The sequence below is a fragment of the Taudactylus pleione genome, unplaced genomic scaffold (assembly GCF_031769625.1).
Source record: "Taudactylus pleione unplaced genomic scaffold, aTauple2 ptg000236l, whole genome shotgun sequence".
In the NCBI taxonomy this organism is placed as follows: Eukaryota; Metazoa; Chordata; class Amphibia; order Anura; family Myobatrachidae; genus Taudactylus; species Taudactylus pleione.
The window spans coordinates 4,738,529-4,760,978 of NW_028284638.1; the positions used below are offsets into that span (position 1 = coordinate 4,738,529).

General features: G+C 44.5%; 1 protein-coding gene across 10 annotated transcripts in view; it reads left to right on the forward strand.

Annotated features, from left to right (window-relative positions):
* TBCK (TBC1 domain containing kinase) overlaps positions 1-22,450 on the forward strand; it is a 328,992-nt gene that overhangs the window by 156,714 nt on the left and 149,828 nt on the right. The gene's annotated exons all lie outside the window — the stretch shown is intronic.

A 22,450-nucleotide genomic window follows, 5' to 3' on the forward strand; every position in this document is an offset into this window, starting at 1 on the left:
GAGCTAATTATTTCAACTTGTGATTCTGTGAGAAGACCTGGAAAGCATGCACTGTTTGGGGTCCTGAGGGCCTGATTCAGACCCACTCGCAAGCGATATACGCTCGCAAGCGGGTCGATGGTTGTGCATTGCGCACGTGCAGTGTGCGCAATGCACGTGCGCAAGCCCCGGAGCGAGTGAGAAATGCACTCACTACAAACGGGGGCGGCTGTCGATATTGATCGACAGCTCGCCCCATTTTGTAGGCGGGGAAAGGGGGTGGCTGGACAAACGGAGGCATTCCCAAAGGAACGCCTGCCGTTTGTGGGCGGCCCTAATGACATCACCAGTGATGTCAGTAGTGAGCTTCCGACTCTATTAGAGCCGGAAGCTCAATGGGGCTTGCGGCAGACGAGACCCTAACACAAGGGTCTCGTCGCAAGCCCGATGGTCGAGACTATCTCAACCATCACCTGGCCGCTCGCTAAAGCTGTGGGTGGGAGTCTATTGGGGCCCTCCTGAAGTCAGGAGTCATAGTCCCTGTTCCTATGACGCAACAGGGAAAGGGTTATTATTCAAATGGGTCACATCGCCCTATCCTGAATCTGAAGTCTCTCAACAGGTTCATCCATGTGTATTCTGACTCAATAACCAGGCTGTAAGTGTAAGGCCCCTGAGATAATTCCTCTGTATATATCTGTATTGAACCAGTACTTACACCAAGAGACTTTGTCAGACAGTGTCAACTCAACTAGTAAGGCATGTATGAAGAATCCAGATGAGTGTTTATTTCAAGCTGATATTCTTGTAATTATGCATAACATAGTAGGTGAAAAGATGATAGTTTACCAGAGCTCAACAGGAACAACTGCAAGCTAAAATGGCAGACACACACACTGAGCTTCAGATAGGAAGAAAGAAGGGCTGATGACATCAGACCCTAGCTACAGAGAATCAGGAAGGACAAAATTAACAAGATGCAAAGCCTTGCAATAATAACATGACAGAAACTAAAACAGCATATGAAACACATATATCATGGGACATGACACTCCCCGTCTGAAATCTTTACATTTCACGATAAATCAAACATTGTAATAATGTGATGTCCAGAATTGATCTTGGGACCTGTAATCTATAACAGAAGGGAAATGTTAGATCAAGTAATAACCCATCTTCGGATTGGGGAAGTCGCAACTTGCAAACACTTCCACCAACCCACAGTATAATCCAAATAATAAAGTGTCAATGGTATATCATAGCTGGAAGTTTGTGGTAGAATACTCTAATGATGAGCTGAATCTGGTGGCCAAGTCCTCCTTTACGTGATATCTTCTTTTGGAAGAAGCACTAGTTCAGTTATTGGACGGAAGAAAACTCGGGCAGAGCCTCCTTTGGTCACTTTGACCTCCACCTTACAAACCTTTCCATAGTCACTAGGAGCAACCTTGGTGATAAGACCTATTGGCCATTCATTGCGATGGGCCTCCTTATTCTTCAAAACAACGAGATCATTGATCTGGAGGTTGGGTTTTGACATCTGCCATTTGTGACGACTTTGAAGCATGTGTAAATACTCTGTCTTCCAGCAATGCCAGAACACATTGGACAGGTGTTGAACCTGTTTCCACTGACACCTGTAAATGTCACTGTGGTCTAAGATTTCAGGAGGAATTGAAGCAGCTCAAATCTTCTGGGTACGAAGAATGGCTGGAGTAAGAATGGTTGGAAAATCAGGGTCTGAGGATACCGGGACAAGTGGTCTTGCATTGATTGTGGCAGATACTTCTGCAAGAAAGGTAACTAAAACTTCATGGGTAAGAGATGTCTTGTGGTCCAACAACATCTTGCCATGGATGGTGACTGGTGCTACAAACCCAAGAAGATCATAGATACTGTTTGTGACAGATAGAACTCCTCGTTTGGTGAAAGATTTGTCATAGGCTGATGCTTGGAATGTAAATATGTCCTGTTTGATGTCCCAGAGTAACCCTAGGCTGCATTGTATGGGAGGAACATCAGAACCAAGATTAAGATCCTTCAAGTTGGTGGCATGATCATCAGTGGTAAATGCTTCCATTACCCTTTGGCTGTTGGAGATAATCTTGTGGAGCCTGAGGTTTGCTACAGAAAGCATTTCTTGTGTTCTGATGAGAAGATCAATTGCCTCTTCGTTTGTGGGTAAGGATTTTAGTCCGTCATCTACGTAGAAGTTCTTTTAAACAAAATGACAGATCCATAGTCCTTCTCACTTTCCTGGGCTTACGCAGGAGAGGGGCTGTTGCCAAATACATGCACCTTCATCCGATAATCTATGACTTCATTGTTGTCATTGTGCCATAAGAACCTCAGGTAGTTCCAATTGTTTTCCCTGACTATGAAGCAATGGAACATTTGCTGGATGTCAGCTACTACTGCATCAGGTTCCTGTTTAAAACGAATTAGCACTCCTATGAGGTTGTTGTTTAGTTTTGACCCAGTAAGGAGCATGTTGTTGAGGAAGACACTTTCATACTGAGCGCTGCAATCAAAAACTACTCTAATTTAGTTGGGTTTCCACAGGTAATACACGCCAAAGGATGGAAGGTGCCAGCATTCTTCTTCTTCCTTTATTGGTGGTGCAGGTTCTGCGTGATCTCTCTCAAATATATGTTTTGCATGAAATCCGCAAAATGTTTCTCCATCTCTGGTTTCTTCTTTAGGGTTCGTTTCTAAAGAGGAAAATCTAGCAAATGCTTGTTTGGTAGTTTCACTCTTGGAGAGCGAAAGGGTAAAGGTGCTACCCAGCTGTTGGAATCATCCTGGGTGAAATCTTTGTCCATTACCTTGAGAAATTCTTTATCTTCTCTTGCAGATGCTAATTTGTTGTCCTCACTTGTTGAATTGAACACAGTCGATCCAAGACTGTCAACCCAAGACAGGACTATGTTCATGTTATTTTGACGGTCATGCTGCAATTTACTGCTCTCCAGCCTTTCTTTCACCCAGTAATGATGTGGGCATGGCTGAAAATGAGTGCTGCGACCATTAGGCAAGATGTTTGTCTTAAATGAGGATATACTGGTAGGCTTCTTCATCTTGTCTATAGAGACATTGCCTATGATAACCCAGCCTAGATCAAGACGTTGGGCAAATAGAGCATCATTTGGTCCATTGATCTGCTGTCGTACTTTATGTATCCTGAGGATGTCTCTACCGAGCAGAAGTACGATCTCTGCATTTTTGTCAAGGGCTGGTATTTCATTGTATATAGGCCTTAGGTGAGTGTGATGAAGAGTGACCTCTGGTGTAGGAATCTCCTCTTTATTGGATGGTAACTGGTTACACTCAACAAGTGTGGGTAAGGGTATCTCAAGGTTGTCCTTGAGAGAAGCTACAACCAGTCCACTGGCTCTGCTTCCAGAGACCTCTGTAATTCCACTACAGGTACCCAAGGTGTAAGGGTAAGCATCTCCCTTTAAGTTAACAGATCAAAGAGTTCTTGTCTTGCACGTGATCGGTTACTCTGGTCGTCCAAGATGGTGTACACCTTTAGAATCCTTTCTGGCTGTCCCTTGGGGTATACATTGACAAGACTTATCTTTGCACAAGACTTGTCACAAAGACCTTCCCCACAGACTTTAGTGCATGAATAAGATACAGTAGTTGGACTTGCTGTTTGATCTGCATTCTCCCCGCCATGCTTTGCTGAAGAAGGGAAATGTGCAGGCGCTGTAGGATTGTATTGAGATGGGTGAAGTGCCTGCACGTGATCCTCACAGCCGCACTCTATGCACATAATAGTGGTTTTACAGTCCTTAGCAAAATGTTCAGTAGAGGCACAACATCTGAAACAACATTCTTTCTGAAACCAATGCATTTCTTGAGGGGATGAGGCTTCTTATGAATGGGACACAAGCGATTGGGTTTTCAATCCTTTCGCCTTGGCTGCTCTTGTCAGGAGCTGATGTTGGAGTGTACAGGCTGTGCAGTGTTCCCTTCAGTCATGATATCACACCGGTAGAATGGATCTGAATAATACTGGAGTGAGTTTGTAGCTTGCTAGAAGAATCTATGCTGTAGTGTGTAGCTGCACGCACTGATGATTTCTTCTTACACTGTAGGCTGCAACTGGCTTACTGGTGTATATGACAGTTTTTATCAAACATCTTTTCACTATTCTGACTCAACCAGGCTGTAAGTGAAAGGCCCCTGAGATAATTCCTCTGTGTATATCTGTATTGAACCAGTACTTACACCAAGAGACTTTGGCCCTCATTCAGAGCCGTACGCTCTGAGCAGAGCGCATGCTCTGAATGAGGGCCGGCCTCCATGAAAATGGAGCGTCCTCCTGGACGCTCGTATAGCTGTGGGTCACCACCCACAGGCTATACGAGCGTGCAGTGTGATGGCCGCGATGGTCTTGACTATCGCGACCATCGAAACTGCGAGCCGGAGCCTGCGGTTGAGGTTTTCAACCGCAAGCTCCGGAGTGATTTTGGCTCTATCAGAGCCAAAATCACTCCCACTGACATCACTAGTGATGTCAGTGGGCCGGCTTCTGACGGGAGGCGTTCCCGTGGGAACGCCCCCGTCAGGGAGGCACGCCCCCGGCACGCCTACCAAAGGGGGCGTGCTGTCAAACAACATCGACAGCACGCCCCCTTTGATCAGACACAACGAGCGAAGGACTTTCCTTCGCTCGTCGCGTCTGGCGCATGCGCACGACGGAGCTCCCTCCATCGTGCGCATGCTCAGTCCAGAACATCGACCCACTTGCGAGCGGACAGCCGCTCGCGAGTGGGTCTGAATCAGGCCCTTTGTCAGACAGTGTCAACTCAACTAGTAAGGCACATATGAAGAATCCAGATGAGGGTTTATTTCAAGCTGATATTCTTGTAATTATGCATAACATAGTAGGTGATGATAGTTTACCAGAGCTCAACAGGAACAACTGCAAGCTAAAATGACAGACACACACACTGAGCTACAGACAGGAAGAAAGGAGGGCTGATGACATCAGACCCTAGCTACAGAGAATCAGGAAGGACAAAATTAACAAGATGCAAAGCCTTGCAATAATAACATGACAGAAACTAAAACAGCATGTGAAACACATATATCGTGGGACATGACAGTGTGCCAAAATTCAGTTTGGAAAGCCTACGGTCAATTATGCTGGCGATGGAGCCTGGGGATTTCATGGTCTCCCTGGACATACAGGATGCATATCTGCATGTTCCAATTGCACAATTCCACCAAAGATTTTTGAGATTGGCGGTAGATCAGCAACATTACCAATTACAGGCTCTACCCTTCAGGCTGGCCACAGCTCCTCAGGTATTTACCAAGATAATGGCAGTCATCTTAGACGACAAGGAGACAGGATAATGCCATGTTTGGACGACCTCCTGATATTAGCACAATCCCAGGATATGTTACAATGTCATCTCCAGGTGACCATTGTCTGCCTACATGAGCATGGCTGGATTATAAATTGAAAAAAGTCTTCTCTTTCTCCAACTTAGCAGATGGTGCACTTGGGGGCTTTGCTGGATTCTCTGGGACAGAAGTTTCTTCTACCAGAAGACAAGATTGTGGCACTACAGTCTCGTGTGCGCAGTCCTGCCTGCAAGCAAAAAGTGTTGTTACATTTGGCAATGCAGGTGCTGGGCTCCATGGTATCCACATTCGACATGGTGGCTTATGCCCAGGTCCACTCCAGGTCCCTGCAGAATTGGATTCTGGCTCATTGGGAAGGTCAGTATCATCAGATAAAGTCTCAGATGATCTGCAACTCGCCAGAGGTTCAGCTCTCCCTCGCTCGGTGGCTGCAGACGACTCATTTAAATATGGGTTGTCCGTTATGGGTCCCGGATTGAGTACTCCTCACCACAGATGCAAGCATGCGAGGATGGGGAGCAGTCACAGGCCATCACACCTTTCAGGGAAGGTGGACGGTTCAGGAAACTCTTCCACCAATAAATATCTTGGAGCTTCGGGCAGTGCACAGACCGCTCATACTGACGCAGGACCTCCTACAAGGCAGGCCGGTCCAGGTTCAGTCTGACAACACTACAGCAGTGGCCTACCTCAACCATCAAGGAGGCACACAAAGTCTGGCAGCCTTAAAGGAAGTGGCAAAAATTCTGCTGTTTGCAGAATGCCATCTTCCTTCTATCAGCAGTATTCATCCCAGGTACTCTCAACTGGGAAGCGGACTTCCTAAGTCGCCAGGACATTCACGCCGGAGAATGGGCTCTTCATCCGGATGTCTTTCAACTCCTGATGGACAAGTGGGGAGTACCGGACGTATACCTCATGACGTCACAATCACAAATTCCCCGGGTACGGCTCCAGAACAAGGGACCTCTCAGCCGCCTTCGTGGACGCTCTGGCGGTGAGATGGGATTTCAGGTTGGCATACCTGTTTCCTCCAATCTCCCTCCTCCCAAGGGTTGTCAGAAAGTTCAAGCAGGAAGGCGGCAGGATAATACTAATAGCCCCTGCCTGGCCCAGGAGGCATTGGTTCTCTGACCTGACTTGTCTATCCATAGACAGTCCACTTCCACTGCTTCTACAGCCATATCTGCTAGTGCAGGGTCCCTGCCTATATCAGGATTTACCTTGACTGGCTTTGATGGCATGGCTGTTGAGTCTGCCGTCCTCAAGGCCAAGGGTTTTTCCGCCTCTGTGATTCAGACGATGCTGAGGGCAAGGAAGCCTGCTTCCGCCCGCATCTATTACAGAATTTGGCATTAATTTTTTCTTTGGTGTTCTCACAGAAAATATGACCCTAAGCTTTTCAAGGTCGCAAGAATACTTGCTTTTCTTCAGGTGGGATTAGACTTAGGTCTTTGCCTGGCTACCTTGAGATTTCAGGTTTCTGCATTGTCAGTTTTGTTCCAATACAGAATTGCCCCTCTGCCGGATGTTAGGACATTCTTGCAGGGGGTTCTCCAGCTGCAACCTCCATTTGTCCCTCAGGTGGCACCGTGGGATTTGACTTTGGTTCTCAGGGCATTGCAGACGGCTCCCTTTGAACCTTTGGATACGGTGGATGTAAGACGGTTGACAGCGAAAACACTATTTCTCTTCGTCTCGTAGAGTTTCGGACTTGGCAGCTTTGTCATGTCGCTCTCCATATTGGATCTTCCATCAAAATAGAGCTGTCCTCTGTACTAAGGTGGGTTACCTTCCAAAGGTGGTTTCCCGTTTCCATATAAATGAGGAGATTGTAGTTCCGGCCTTTCAGTCTTCAGACCTGTCTACAGGTAAAGCTTCCATGGATATGGTTCGAGCCCTTTGTATCTATGTGGATCATTCCAGTTCCATCAGGAAATCAGATTCGCTCTTTGTGTTATATGGGTTTCACAAACTAGGCTGGCCTGCAAACAAGCAGACTTTGGCTTGCTGGCTGCGTACAACTATTTCTCAGGTCTATACACAGGATGATCTCCCTGTTCCTAACAAGGTGACAGCACATTCTACTCGGTCTGTCGGATTGTCGTGGGCTCCTGAACAGCTGTGTCTTCCGTCAATACTTTTGTCAAATTCTATGCATTTGACACTTTTGCCTCCCAGGATGCTTCCTTTGGGCGGCGGATTCTCCTCTCTGCACAGGAGCAATCCCCACCCTTAAGGGAACTGCTTTAGGACGTCCCCAAGCTATATTCTGTGGCCCCTGAGGACCCTGAAGAAGAAAATCAGAGTTATTGTATAACATACCTTAGATAACTTTTTCTTCGAGGTCCATAGGGTCCACAGAGCACCCTCCCTGACGCACCTAGCCTCAGTTGGGATTTGTTCTTTTGCTTTTTTCCATATCACTGATTCCCTCTTCGTATGTTGAGTTGAGTGTGCGATGTACTTCCTTCTCCACTTTCCGTCTCTTGCCATAAGGCTTGTTTACAAACTGAATGCCTGTGGCTGGGGTATATAGGGAGGAGGACCGATGCATGCTGGGAGCTGCAAAGCTAGAAGCTGTTTGGTACAATGGATCATTTCCACTGCCTACCCCAAGGTAGATTCTGTGGACCCTATGGACCTCGAAGAAAAAGAGTTATCTAAGGTATGTTATACCACAACTCTGATTTTCTATAATTTTTTCAATGTTGTTAAAAAAAAAATTAAAAATAGCAATTGATACCTACTGTATTAAGAGCCCCAATTACTTTGTTTTTTTCCACTAATAGCCTTCTATACTTTATCCAATGTTGTGTGCACTTTTTGGGGGTTCAAGCTGATTCCCCATTTTTCATCATGAAAATTACCACACAACAACTTTTTACAATTGGATTGAGCATTAAGTAGGAGCACGCATTACTGCGCCAAGTGAAATTGCGATAGGCATGTTAATTTAAGCCGCGGTGAACAAAAAAATGACAGTGCTTTTAAATTACATTTGTTTTATTATGAGGTTTGTTTGTGCTGATGATATGCACCAAATTGTTAATTAATAGGTATCTCATAATAGATAGTTAGTGAAAGTAAAATGGCAGAATGTTCTAATTTGTCTATTTTTTAGCAATACTGCAAGTAATTTAGACTCATTCAGAGAAGTACACAAAATCAATCGTTTGCGTACATCTCCAATGGCGGGGCACCTGCGCATGCGGTTGCGATGGGTGCACAGGACTCGTTCTGCATCATCACATGCAGTGCCCCCGGAGTCTGCGGCTCTGTGGGGATGGTGCCGGCCTCCGTGGGGGCGTGTCCAATGACGCAGCAGCAATGTGAACCGCGTCCATCTCTGAAATAGGCTCTAAGGCTACAGTAGAGAATTTAGTTGCACAAATGTCTGCTACTCATGATACCTTTGGAATGTGTAGTTGGTCCCATACAATTCTAAGGGCTGAATCTGAGTTGGGAGCAAAGCAAAAAAAAAAAAGTAACTCTGCACCTTTTGTAAAACCATGCTTCACTGCAGGTGGGTGAGATTTAATATGTGCAGTGAGATTTAGATTTGGGAGAGGCATGTCCTAACTGATTTATGTACAGTAGACCGTTACATTCAGAGTGTTGCTCAGAACATATGTACTATATGGCATGTGCATCCCTTTGGTGTAGAGATTTTTACATTGCAATCTACGCATAGGTTTTCTGCCTGACATTAATTTTAATTAGCTAGTTATTCTGTACAGTTCTGTGTTTTCACTGCATTGTGTCTCTGAAGTGGTTTGGCTTCCCTTTGTGCTAGAAAAGCCTTGAGGCACTGACCTGGTGGAATTACAAATTACCATCATTATTATTTTTCAAAAGAACAGATAATGCGAGCGCTGTGCTGAACTCCCTCAGAGTCATGCAAAGTATTGCTCTATTAAATCACTCAATGGAAAGCATACGCTTACACAGCATACTGTATAAGACTGAGGAGTTTAAATCTGTATGTTGTTCAGCAAGGAAACAAGCTTGGTTTGACGCCTGCACAGGGGACTGTAACTGGGGTGCTTTTGATGCACAGGAGTGGCCCACAGGAGCGAAGGTAAGCATTCTTTAAGATGACTTTGAACTTTCAAGCACATGGTTTGCACACATGTACTGTAGATTCCTAAAATTAATATCAGGCATTTGTACACATTCTAGACAAGGACACAAATGAGTTCAAAGTGCATGAAGAGGCTGAAGAGCACAAATGGATTCACGTTGTTGTGCTGTCTTTGCCTGTTGTAAATGATATTCATTGTATTGTTTTTTAGACCACGTATTAAAGACATATATAGTAATAGGATCTTCCAAAAATGTAAAAACAGTCAAAAAAGCAAGTTCAAATGTCAAACAACCAGGTGTGATCACTGTGTGTTTCCTTCTATAGTCACTGGGCTTATTTCTCAATTTTTCTGCATATTAAATAAATGTTGGTTAATTATAAAGTCATCTTAATTATTCTAAAATGGTAAAAATGACACCATTGTTCTCATCCTGCCTGGATTGTTAGCACAGATGCACTATTGCCGTGGTCGCACCAAACAGCCCTTCTTGGCGCTCCAGGTCCCATGTGACTTGTTTTGTGCTGAGCCACTTTTCCACTCAAGTTTTAAATTAGTTGCACAAATGAAACAATTAGATGCAACAAAACCACTTAACAAGACTACACTGATTAATTTGATTTGCGACACTTGTACATCTGTATGCGAATGAGTCTGACTCTGTGTACAAAGTGCTATGATGCAGCGGCCGCAGCTTTTTTACATGACCATTTCCGTTGTGCTTCATCTGTAACTTTGTATGTATTTAAAACTAATTCCTGTGCAGTTAGTTACAGACCAGCATCTCTGGTACAGATTGAGTGATGTTTTGCTGTGTCTGCGGTGCCAATAAGACCCAAATTTAAAGAAAAAGTTTCTACGCTACACCACTCGGCGTTTTGACTCGCACCGGGCGTCTCAGGCCGCATGACGTATTCAGGCTAAATATGAGGACACATCTGTATATTCATTCAACGCCAGGCAATATAAGTCTAGCACAAAACCCGTAGCAAAATCTAACAGTATGGAAAGACTTTGGCCTTATTACTCTACCCACATTTCTTCACTGCTTAAAAATGCAGGTAAAGATTCAGAGTAATAACAAATTATTAATATAGTCTCATTAGTATGAAGGCTGAATCCTTGCTTCTGCAAGAGAGATATTGAGACCATGCATCTGTGGTAGTATAGGGATGAAGTCTGTGACCCGATGTCACAATACCGACAGCAGTTTCCAGACGGTCGCAATCCCGACAGATTATAAGTATTAGTGTTAGGGTTAGGCACTGCGGGGAGGTTTAGCGTTCGCAGGTCCAGATTAAGGCTTGTGGGGGCCCTGGGGCAGCTAAATTGTGGGGGGCCCCAACAAGCCACATAGAGCCTACCCCCCTCCCCCGCCACACGTTAAACACACACACATATGTATATGTAGCAACATATTTATTTTATATAACATACACACTAACACACAAATATACAGTATAAACACATACACACTAACACATATACATTCACAGTATACACACACTAACACATATATACACATTAACATACATACACACTAACACATACACAGTATGCACACACTAACACAAACTATATACAAAACACATACACATATATACACACTAACACATACTGTATAAACAATAACACATATATACACAAACACATATATAAAGAATAAAACCGTACACTATGCAGCTGCTGCTCACTTCATTAGGCCCCTGCCCCCTCGCACCGTACTGCAGCGATTCGTGGGGCTTGTCGTGTTGGCTCCGCCCACATTTCGGCAACAGTAGGGGGAATTGGTCCATCAGGGGGGGTTTCTAGGTACTCAGAAACCACCCATGCGTGCTCTAGTGGTGGGGGCCCCGGGACATCCGTCCCTGTCGCCCTATCCTTAATCCGGCCCTGAGCGTTAGGCCGTGGGAAGGGGGTTTAGGGTTAGGCCTACGGGGCGGTTAGGGTTAAGCTGTGGGAAAGGTGGGTTAGGGATTGATTGCTGGAGGGGTGGCTTAGGGTTAAGATTTGGGTTTAAATGCTTACCAAAATCCGTAGGGATTCTGACCGTTGGGATGCCATACCCAACCATTTGTATGTTGTAGAAAATCATTTCTTGTATAATGTGACACACAAGCTTTCCATTACAGAAGTTTTTAATGATAAGTTATGTGTTAATTATGTTAAGACCAAAGACTTACCTTGTTATTTGCCAGTATCATTCAATGTATACTCTAGCTCGGGGATTGCCTACAAGGTATCAGTTAGTGCTTTTTAAATGTGCAGTTTTGATGTTTCCAGTATCTAGAACCAGGAAGATGATATTGTGAATAAGTTGGAACTTTTATTGTTTCATTCTGAGTGACAGATTCAGTTAGCTGCGAGGTTCCATCGGCGCACAATTCTACTTACTGAGGTAAGAAAGCGTTGCTATTTTTTTCTCACACCTCTATGGAGCACGAGCAAAAACAAGCAAGGTTGTCATGCTCTAATATCCTGCGCAGTATAAATTTGTGAGGTTCCTAATCAGATCTGCCCTTTAAGGTGCCTACACACATGGCGATATTTTACCCGATCTGACCGATTCTGACGCATTGGAGAGACAGAGGCCCTGATTTGGAGCCGGATGCTCTGACAGAGCGCTCGCTCTGAATCAGGGCGTCTTTTTTTTTTTTTTTTTTATGGAGCGGCTTCCTGGCTGCTCGCATTGCTGTGCGAGCAGCCATGATGATGGTCGCGATACCCTTGTGGTAGGGTCTCGTGGCCGCAAGCCCCAGAGAGCTTTCGGCTCAAACAGAGCCGAAAGCTCTCCCACTGACATCACTTGTGATGTCAGTGGGGTCGCCCCCAAACGGTAGGCGTTCTCATGGGAGCGCCTCCGTCTGGGCAGCCACCCCCCCCCCCGGCCCGCCCACCAAAGGGGGCGTGCTGTCACTCAACATCGACAGCACGCCCCCTTTGGTGCGAGACCCGGAGCGACGGATTGCCCGTCGCTATCCGGGTCTCGCGCATGCGCACGACGGAGCCGGCTCCTTCGTTCGCATGCGCGAGACCCGGATAGCGACGGGCAATCCGTCTACCCGGTTGCGAGCGCTCAGCGCTCGTGACCGTGTCTGAATCAGGCCCAGAGTGTGTAAAATATGCCCAAATTGTGAGTCCCCACTCACGATGCGATATGCATCCACACAGGTCGTACATCACATCTTCAGATCTGCCGTGCTGTAGGGCAGATCTGACAATCTCAAGTCACTATGCACTGGGATAGTTTAGGAGGCACGATAGATTGTGTGTTAAATTGGCAGCTTTTTCAGACCAAATCGTGCCCACAACTGCCGGGGAGCTCCCGGGAAGAGTTCAGGGGGAAATCGTACACATCGTGGGATTGTGAGCACATCGCTATGTGTGTAGGTCCTTCAGTGTGTCATATTTTTCAGTGTAAGAGTGAGCCTTCTCTAACTAAGCAAGTTTGTACCAATTGTATGGGGGTTGGTCAGCTGTGTTGTGACCCAACTGAGACTTTGAAGTAGTTTTATACACTGTCCAAATCACCTTATCGTACACGTGAACATGTATTTATTTCTCTTACATTCACTTAACATTCTTCTTTTACATCCCAAATGTTTTGTAAACTTTGTTGCCAGGGAACTCACTTGCAGCTAATACAGTGGGGTGATTTTAGTTTAATGTGAATGAATCGTTTATTTAATTAGCTAAGTCCTTGATTCCCGTTATTGTGTAGTATATTTGCAGTACCTTGCAGACACTTCTGACAGTGTCAAATAAATGTAGCTGAAGTGTTCATGGATGAAGCCTATATTAACCCCTCACAGTGCATTTTAATGAAAGTAGCTTATGTAAGTATAAATAGCCTAAACTAACCACTGCACTTGCAGTGAAACGGAACAGGGTGTTTGGCCTTGTCAGGGAGCGTTCCAAGTGGTTACCACGGTGATCTTTGTCATGTAGCCTTTGTGATCAAATGACGCAAATTACTGAATGATTGTAAGAGTAGCTTGGGAAATGCTCTAAGGACAGTCATTTATTCATGCTGTCAGCCCTTTACTGCCTTGACCATGGACATTAACTGATTTATTGACGTAAAAATGTGACTCACGGTCAGATTAAAGGAACAAGCTTCAGCTGAAACAATAACTCTTCATTGCAAGCACATCCTTTTTATGCAAAATACAGTAAAAATACAGTTAGGCCTTGTTCAACCAGTTGCTATACTGATTTAAGCAAATTAGTGGTGTGTGAACATCAGTGGTACAATAAATGGGACTTCCAAGTCTTGTCTTTTTGCTACTTTAGATAAAATTAGACAGGACTTTGTGATTATGAAATGTTTGCAGTCCAGTTAAAGTTACTATGTTAAAAACAGTGTTGAGTTATGCAGAAAGATTGTTAGCTCTTAAACCTAAACTGCAGTTCCTGTTCAATTAGGGTACTGTATGTACAATAAATAACCGTTTCATGTATATTTAACAATTAATCTATGATTTTAATGCTTTTATGACCCTAGTCACAATAAATAAGCCCTACTGTATAAGTTGAACTATGAATTGATTGGTAACTAGATTTTATAGGATAATGCCTAATAACTTTTTTTTAAGCTAACTGTTTCTTGTTGATTGTCAGGTTGCGGCCTAGGATCGGCCATTACTCCTGACCTCTAGAGCGGTCAGACGTCAGGTGCGACGGCGAGTGACGCGCTGAGGATTATACCTAGGGACCATGTAGACATCCATGAGCTGCTCAGTGTCTTGGTTGCAGCCATGACCGTCTTCATCATCTGATTACCCTTTACCCAATGGTAGCGTGGTGGTTGTCAGCTGACACTATCCTCCAATGAACTGCTACCTTAGGGTATATAACTTGGCTCCGGACAGCAGGAAGTTGCCTGTACAACGTCGTTACTACTAGTGTTTGCTTGCCGTCACTTTGTGCCAGGTTCCCTTGTTGTTTACTCTCGAGTCATCTCGAGACTATATACTTTGCCTGCGTGCTCTGTACATCCTCCAATTACAACCACAGTGTCACTCTCCTGTGCCAGCAGTGTGTCTGATATTTTGCCCACATACTCAGTACAAAATCCAAATACCAAAATCCTCGCTAGTGCCTCTTTCAGAGGTTCAATCTCCTGGGTTTCATCTGTGTTATCTCCCTCCATTTCCCTCCTGTTTCAGATACTTGACCAAAGGGCTGCGACCTGCTTGCTGGGTGCAGCTTAAACCCATATCCCGCTTGGAGGGGTCACTGGTGAACACCTCTAAGCAGGCTAGACTCCGCGCCTTTGGTCAGGTTTCGCCAACATCCGATACTTTTGGATGAAGAGGACATACATCCAGGCCCCTCGCCTTCGATTCCTTCCACAACCCGGGACCTCAGCATTCAGCTCCTCAGTAGGAGATTCTCCTGAGTCAGCCGTGACCACTGATCTTTCATGACAACCAGCAAGACACATCAAGCAAACCTAGACTATTACAGTTTCCCATCAGCACCTGTAAATTAAAAAGTAAAGGAGATAGTTGGATATGTATGGATGGATCATTAGTGTTTCTGACAGTTTAAGCTTTAATCTTAATGTTCTGGTCAAATTTGTTTTTGCTTTTATGAAACATTATTCTTTAATATATTTAATGTAGTAGTGTTCCCCAGGCCCGCCAAGAGCCGTGGCGGGCCCCAGTAATAGGGGCGTGGCCTAATCGCGGGAGACGTGGCCATGCCCCCTTACCGAGAAAAAAAAAAAGATTTGCACACGCTGTGTGCTGGGCTGCTGTGAGGGGGGAGCGCTCCCCCCCCCCCTCTTGGTGCCCCTGGTGTTCCCTTTTCTCCATGCACTGTAAAACTCCACACATGTGGAACGGTTCAGTTACTGACCATCCATCTCAAATGCATTGTCAGCTTGACACTTCACTTGCTGAAGTTTAGAAGTTCAGTAGGATTAGCTCAACACTATTATATTTGCATTTGCTGACCAAGTATCATGGCAATACAATGGTTAGAGTTCCTTCATTCCATTTGTGAATAGTTCCTTCAGAATTAAAAATAAGGCAAGAGTGTGTGTGTGTGTGTGTCTGTGTAATCAAGCATACAGCCATGCAATCTCCGTATCCAAACGTCAGCAGTAGAATGGGTCATATTGAGGACCTCAATTACTTTCAACATGGCAGCGTCATAGGATGCCATCTTTACAGCAAGAGAGTTTGACAAAATTCATTTAGATTTTGGAGCAGTGGAAATGCTTTTAGATTTTCTGGAGTACCAAATTTGCCTAAAGGACAAATCTGGGTTTGGTGATGCCAGGAGAACGCTTCCTACCTAAATGAGTATTCCCACCTTCAAAGTTTGGTGGAAAAGGAATAATCTGGGGCTGTTCATCTTGGTTTAGCATAGGTCTCTTCGTTCCAGTGAAGGAAAAGTTAATCTTACCACATACAATGGCATTCTAAACAATTGAGTGCAACAGTTAAGGAAAGGCTTTTTTTTGTTTCAGCACGTGTTAGAGAAATTTAAGCATACATAAGTAATAAGTTCATCATATTCACTTTGTGGTCTTCTCCCATAACAACCATGGAGAATAATACGTTTGCCAGAACTTGGATGCTCTCATGTCTTCAACTCAACATAGTAAGTACTTATTAACTCGCAGTTTTGCTAGTGATATTTTAGTTAGACAGAACACTGAAGAAGGTCCACGTGGTGCTAGAGTGGATGTGTCCGATGCAGGATACTGGCGTACTGAGAATATTGGTCCGGGTTAGCAATAATGTACTGTACACCTTCTGGAACACCGGTACAGCAATTGGGTAAGTAAGAACCAACACTGGTGGGGCAAATAGTAAACTAAATGATGCCTGGAGACCTAGCCATCTCCTAATCAAGCCGTAGCACTTGATTTCAGTTACTGACAGGGTCGCCAAGACATTAGGTGGTCCTAGGTAGTAGAGGACATTGCCACTGAAGGGGCATGGCAACACCCCTTCATTATGTACATCCCTATGATGCGCACCGCCACGAGTCCCATACCTGGTAGTTTATGCTCGCTCCTTCCCCCCTCCCGGCTCCCATGGTTATAGAATAATTGTATTGTTTGCTTTGTAACAGTGACTACAAACTGTAAGAACAGCATACATGTGAAGCGATTGGATAAAGCAACTGTAGTTGTGCACATTGTTTTGACGTGACTTTTCTAGCATGTGCTGTATATTTAGAGGGTTCTCAAGGTAGCATTGGACCTGATTCAGAGACGGACGTAATGGCAATATTTACGCAGTGGAGCGATTATTGGTAAACTGTGCAGTGGCGCCATGAGGGGAGTGCAGGCCACACCCGGGTGTCACCCTCAGAAGGGGTGACACCAAAATGCCGGCTCCTCTGCAGTGACAGGAGCCGTGTGCTGTAGTGTGATATTCTCCTGCAGCACCCAGCTCCTGTCATATAAGAGGATCCGACAGTGCATACTGCCCAGTCTCCGGGGGCAGCCCAGCATCTCCGGTGATACTGGGTGCCCCCGGAGTGATGTTATGGGGATCCCCGCAAGGCCACATCCCTTTATTTAGCCCACATCCCCTTTTCGGCCAGGGGGGTATCCAAAGTGTGCACAGGGGTGTCACCAGACTCTGTGACGCCTCTGAAACCGTACATGCATCTAAGTCGCACTGTGCATGCAGCAAGGTACAGTACCGTAGTCTTTTATTTCAGTGTGATACACAGTCAGGGAGCATTTGTGGGAGGTTATGGAGAACACAGACATTTATTTCGCAAACGTTTTTGGGTTTTGTCACCATTCCCACGCCCATAAGGTAGCCATAAGGTTACTCAGAACTGTGATAATTGAATGACCTGCGACCGAAGCTTCGTCTTTGTACTCAGATGCTTGTATTTGCAAAACCGCAGGATGGCGTCTTAATACAATCCTTGGTGTCTGCAACATTTGCATATTTTTGCACATTAGTTGTGTACGAGTTCGTAGCTGTGATGGCTTTTTAGCGTACATCTTTGAATCAGGCTCATAGGGCCTGATTCAGAGAAGCTCGCAAGCGGCTCGATGTTTGTGATCTGCGCATGAGCTGCGTGCGCATGCGCGAGCCCCGCCGAGAGACTGAAGTTCAGTGGCTACGGGGCTCGCTACAAGACAGGGTGGCTGTCGATGGTGAGTGACAGCTCGCCCCGTTTTGTAGGCGTGTAGGGGGGGTGGTTGGCCAAAAGCAGGCGTTCCCGGGAGGACCTACTGACATCACAACTGATGTCAGTAGTGGACTTCCTGCTCTATTAATGTCAGTAGCGGACTTCCTGCTCTATTAGAGCAGGGAGTACAATCTGCCTTGCGGCAGCCAAGACCCTACCACAGGGTCTCGTCGCAAGGCCGATGGTCGCGATTATCGCGACGGGCTCCTTGCTGCTCGCACAAGCTATGGGTGGCCTCCCACAGCTTTGTGAGCGGCAGGAGACAAAAAAAAAAATTAAAACGACCACATTACCTGCGAGCGGCCGGCCCTTACGAGCGTGTCTGAATCAGGCCCATAGTCCCATCTAATTAGCAAGATTGGGCAAATATATGTTAATTTTAAGCGTGCACATATATCGGGCAGACAAGCAGGCACAAGCGCACAAAAGAAGCATTGTTGTTCTGTGCTCTGCTTTTATAATTAAACACTATCATTCAGATCAGCAGTTTATAGATTTGAAAACTAAATTGATCCACTGTGAAACTTGCAGTTCAGAACACTAACATAAAACATGAACTGAAGCAACTTGGAGCATACAAATAATGTATTGTAAAGAAAAATCATAAAATGCAGACATTTGGGAAATGGTTGCTACATATTTTATATACTGTGCTTTAAAAAGAAATAACTTAGATTATTATAATACTTACATGTGACCATTTACTAATACACATTAAATAATATTAACTCTTAAAATGCTTTTTTTTGTTTTCGATTTGCAAAATCCCTATGTATCTCATGTTTTATGTCAGATGTATGCAACCCTTCACACTAGTGCCATAAGGCATCACTCAAGAATGCTTTGAGTGATACCAACATCGTTGGTTGCTCTGCCACTAGGCACTCTACCCTGCTCCTCCCCATCTGCTGCACCTTCTTCCCTCATAGAGAAAACATTTTTGGCATGCTTTCTCCAAATTGGAGAAACCAAGCATGGCCTACATACCCCACGACGCCTGCACATGTATTGAGTGAATCCTACCACAGTTATGGTGCGTACACACTGGGCGATAAAGTGGACGACTGAACGATAACGATATAGTTATCGTTCAGTCGTCCACTTTATCGTCCATTTTTAACACCAAAAAGATGAACGATGATGACGACGCGCGTTCCCGCAGGTCGTTCGTCATCATCGTTCATCGGGCTGACATGCAGGACAACCTGACGATCTCGTCAGGTTGCTGCATGTCAGGAAATGGGGGAGAGAGCCCGGCGCTGAACGATATCGTTAATGATATCGTTCAGCAGCTATGCTCAATGTCATGAACGACATTGAACACAGCCTGCCGGGGACAACACTACACGATATCGCTCAGGGAGCATATCGTGTAGTGTGTACCCACCATTAGTCAAAATTCAGGAGCAGGTCTTCGTCTCCAGATTACAAATGCTCAATTTAACCTGGGCAAACTAGCTTCAAAAAAAGGACAGTGAGACTGCTAACATTTTTTTACCCCACTATTCTTTTTGTAAATGTTAGTCTATGTTGTAATTTTGGCACTCTGGAATCTTTTTGCCATGTTATGTTCTTCTAACACTTAAAGAGAACGTTTTGCTTTTGTTTTAAATCTATTATATAGTTATACTTTATTGTTACAACCTTTGAAACTCCTACATCCAACTACAGTGATCCTTCTTTGAGTTCTTCACACCTAATACTTCCTTTCTCTGGTACAGGATGGATGAGACACACCTAAAAACTGCTACTTTACCTGTGCTAGAGCTATATTTTCATAAGTTAGATCTGTTATACAGTCTTTCACGCAACCATCATCTATGTCATAATATGAGTTTTTAAAAATATGTATTTGTTCAGTAGACACTTTTTTAATGAAAATTCACATTATGAATTTTAAATGTGCTTTATTTGTCCAAACCAGACCAAATTCTATGTACAGCCTGTAATTTTCCTTCACGGAAATATAATTCCAATTTTATTGGGTTTATGTACTAGGATGCAGTGCAGGTTGACTGCGTCGGTGGGATCCCTGCGAATGTGTCTGGTTTTTAATTTTTGAAATATAGTAACCTTATACTATCCAGCAATATCAAACTGTGGGATAATAGTATATAATGCATTAAGTGAATGTCTGTTTAGCTGATTATAATGACACTATTGTCATACAGTATGTTCACATCTAAGCTCTTTTGATAAAGAGTACTTTTTTGTTTGATTAAAGATCCAGTATGATTTTGTGCTGCTATTGTCATTATTCAACATGTGGTTGGATTGTCTAATCCACAGGGACGTAGTGCAGGGCTCGACAAATCCCGGGGGCCAGATTGCCATGGTGACCAGATTTTGCTACCTGGTGACCAGATTATCCGGGGTGGGAGGAACCAGATCCTCGTCAGCTCCAGCGCTGGCAGGCACTGTGTTGGGCAGCAGTAGCCAATCGCCGCGCCGTATCCCCCTGCCAATCAGTGGTTACCTCCTGCTGGGAGCAAAGCAAATCGCAGCTTGTCCCCAGCCAATAGCGTGATCTCAGCCAATCGCCGCGTGGTGCCATGTCTCCAGCCAATCGCCGCATGGAGCCGTGTCCTGACACCTCCTCTTTCACCCCCAGTGCGCCGTGCTCTATATCCATTCCCGGCGGAGACTGGAGCTACCCGGTGAGCGTAAATGGAGATGGGGAAGCCAGCATAGGCTGGGCAGCAGCAGTATAGAGGAGCCCGGTTCCTGCAGGCTGAGGTGGATGCAGAGCATCAGAGTAGAGGCAGCAGGTTCCTGAAGGAGAGCGGCATCACCCTCTAGCAGCCTGCGCTCCTTCAGCCAGCTGAGCTCTCTGCACCTGGAGGTGGTGACGTGGGCACTGCACGGGGCAGAAAGGACTGCAGGCGGACAAGTGACCAAGGGCTCCCAGCAGGAGCAAAGGAGGTAACCACTGCCCCTAGTGATATCTACCCTTACCCCCTCCCCCAGGGCTGGCCCAGGTGCTAACCTGATCCCCTCCCCCTAACCCCATCCTTGCCCCCCAGTACTGTGCCAGCTGCTATCTAACCTTGCCACCCCTTACTACCCCTAGTTCTGCCTGCCCCTGACCCCCTCCTTGCCCCCCCTCCCCCCCAATTCTGCGCAAGCTGCTGTCTGTCCTCACCCTGAATAATATCTGATTGGACCCAGAAACAATGGATTAGGACCCCAATTTTTTAAAGTGTCGCCGCGATCACTGATAGTGTATGTACAATGTAGCAGCAGCCGACGTGTGGCACACAATCAGCTGTGCTCCTCATTGCACTGTAATTTAATTAATAAGACTGCACCTTTCTTCTGGGCCATCATATACTTTTGTCCAAATGCTATTTTAAAAAAAATTATATATTAATATACATTTGGGACCTACTCTGGCATAATGGGAACTTGGGTTTGAATGTGTGGCAATATATATATTTGTTCCTACTGTCTGGCATAATATGCATTTGGACCCTACTGTGTGATATAATGTGCATTTGGGCCCTATTGCATGGCATATTTTGAATCTGGGGCAGATATGGGCATGTGGCAGAATCTGCTGACCATTGAAGAGGCATGTGTGGCAGTCTAATGGCATATGGGGAGGTTGAGGGGCACTGAAGGGGCGTGTGTGGTGGTCTATACAAGTTTTTATTTTGGTCACGGTCTGGCTCCTAAACTTTTAAGATGGCTTCTAGATTTTACAAAAAATTCTCAAGCCCTGACGTAGTGAGTTTTTATACCCACTCTATCACTAATAATTTTGGAGGGTTTTTGAAGGTACAGGTTGAGTCTCCCATATCCAAAATGCTTGGGACCAGGGGTATTTTGAATATCGGAATATTCCGTATTTTGGAATATTTGCATATCATAATGAGATATCTTGGGAATGGGACCCCAATATTCACACATAATGCATTTATATTTTATATACACCTTATACACCCAGCCTGCAGGTAATTTTATCCAATATTTTCAATAATTTTGTGGCTCAAAGTTTGTCTACATATATGAAATTAATTTATGTTTCATATACACCTTATACACATAGCCTGTAGGTAATTTTATACAATATTTTTAATAATTTTGTGCCTTAAACAAAGTTTGTGTACATTGAACCATCAGAAAGCAAAGGTTTCACTATCTCACTCATGCTAAAAAAAATAAATCTGTATTTCGGAATATATTTGGATATGGGAGACTCAACCTGTATTGGAATTCATACTAGTTTCACAGAACAGTTACCTTCCACTTATTGTGCACAGTGACTCTGTCTGTCTGTCTGTCTGTCTATCTATCTGTCTATCTCTTTTTCCATGTTCTAACATATTGGGACTTGATAGATTTTTATTGTCTATTTGAGTAAGCTGTGGAATACCTCTGAATGTAATATTTGTTATGGCGCATACACACGGTCAGATTTTTTTTCAGCTCTGAATGATAACGATTTTAAAAATCGTTCATATCTGAAAGAAAAATATTACATGTGGGCAACAAAGAACGATGCCCGTTCCTGTTTGTCAGATAACGATATCTGACATCTGATGTGTTTGCAGTCAGTTTTGGACGATTTCCATTGATTTTAATACAGTAAATAAATTGTTCAATCGTTTGTAAATCGTTCAGTCGTTCATCTGACATTTCTGACCGTGTGTATATGCACTGTAACGGTACATTGGCTTTTCTTTAGTACCAATGTGATTAATAGATTCCTTTTAATTATATGTGTGGCTATCCAGTGTATACCTAATAAGTTTATTAAGTTTTTATATATTTGTTATAAATATATATATATATATATATATATTTACACTTATTACTAAATGAATATGAAT